This window comes from Anneissia japonica, unplaced genomic scaffold, assembly GCF_011630105.1.
Source record: "Anneissia japonica isolate Jap-2015-1 unplaced genomic scaffold, ASM1163010v1 scaffold125917_len940_cov89, whole genome shotgun sequence".
NCBI classification, from domain to species: domain Eukaryota; kingdom Metazoa; phylum Echinodermata; class Crinoidea; order Comatulida; family Comatulidae; genus Anneissia; species Anneissia japonica.
In genome coordinates, this window is record NW_022714815.1 from 1 (window position 1) to 940 (window position 940).

Sequence of the window (940 nt, forward strand, 5' to 3'; positions counted from 1 at the left end):
TCAAGAGACTGTGAAGTCCACTGTGTGGACGAAAGCTAGAGAATAAAGTATATATTGTTAGTCTCAAAAGTGCTGCTGTCATTTACTTTATATTGTTCTATACTAAATATACAGAATGCGAAAATATACTATCAATTTCAAAATGATTTATACAAAACAAAAACAAATAAATATGAAATATGTTGGTATGAGCAGCTCACTTTGTAAGAGACGCATGAGCATTTCTTTCTGTTCTTTTCTGTTTCTAGAATCGTACTTCCTACATGTGTTGTGCACATACATGTCAGCTGGAGTTTGACCATCCTGCAACGACAATCACATATCATACCTCATGAAATTAGTTAATATTAATCAAGAAAAACATACCTCATGAAATTAATTAATATTAAACAAGAAAAACAATTACATTAAAGCTTCAACAAATGTTACACAAATAAAAAACAAACAACTGAATTGAATAAATTTACATATCAATTTAATTAATCTTTAATTCTACATTTGCATCTGTAGAGATTCATGTTAACAATAAAACGCTGATGAAAATCAATAAACATTTCGCCTGAGTGTATAGGCCGAAATCCTAATATCATTAGTCGCCACTACCATATCGACATTATGGTTGCCATCAATCATTTTAGTATGCTCCTTATCACCATCATTATTATCAAATATTCATAATAATATTAATAATAATAATAATAGGCCATATTAATACTAATAATAATAATAATAATAATAATAATAATAATAATAATAATAATAATAATAATCTTCGTCATTTATCTACTTTACCCTATTATTTAACTTGGCATCTGCTCCATTCGTTAATAAATAACGTGTTGCATCTGTGTGATCTCGGTATGAATGGTTAGCTTCTAACAACTTGTGAAGTGGAGTATTGCCGTCCTGTAACACAATTGAAAACAGTGTTAATCAGTGA

At 28.7% G+C, this 940-nt stretch overlaps 1 long non-coding RNA gene across 1 annotated transcript; it reads right to left on the reverse strand.

The window, feature by feature from the left end:
* Positions 1 to 245: 245 nt before the first annotated feature.
* On the reverse strand, positions 246 to 907 carry LOC117109099. The gene is made up of 2 exons (XR_004445463.1): positions 793 to 907; positions 246 to 303 (listed from the first exon to the last, which is right to left on the reverse strand). It is a non-coding gene; the product is annotated as an uncharacterized LOC117109099 (long non-coding RNA).
* Between the last annotated feature and the right edge of the window lie 33 nt (positions 908 to 940).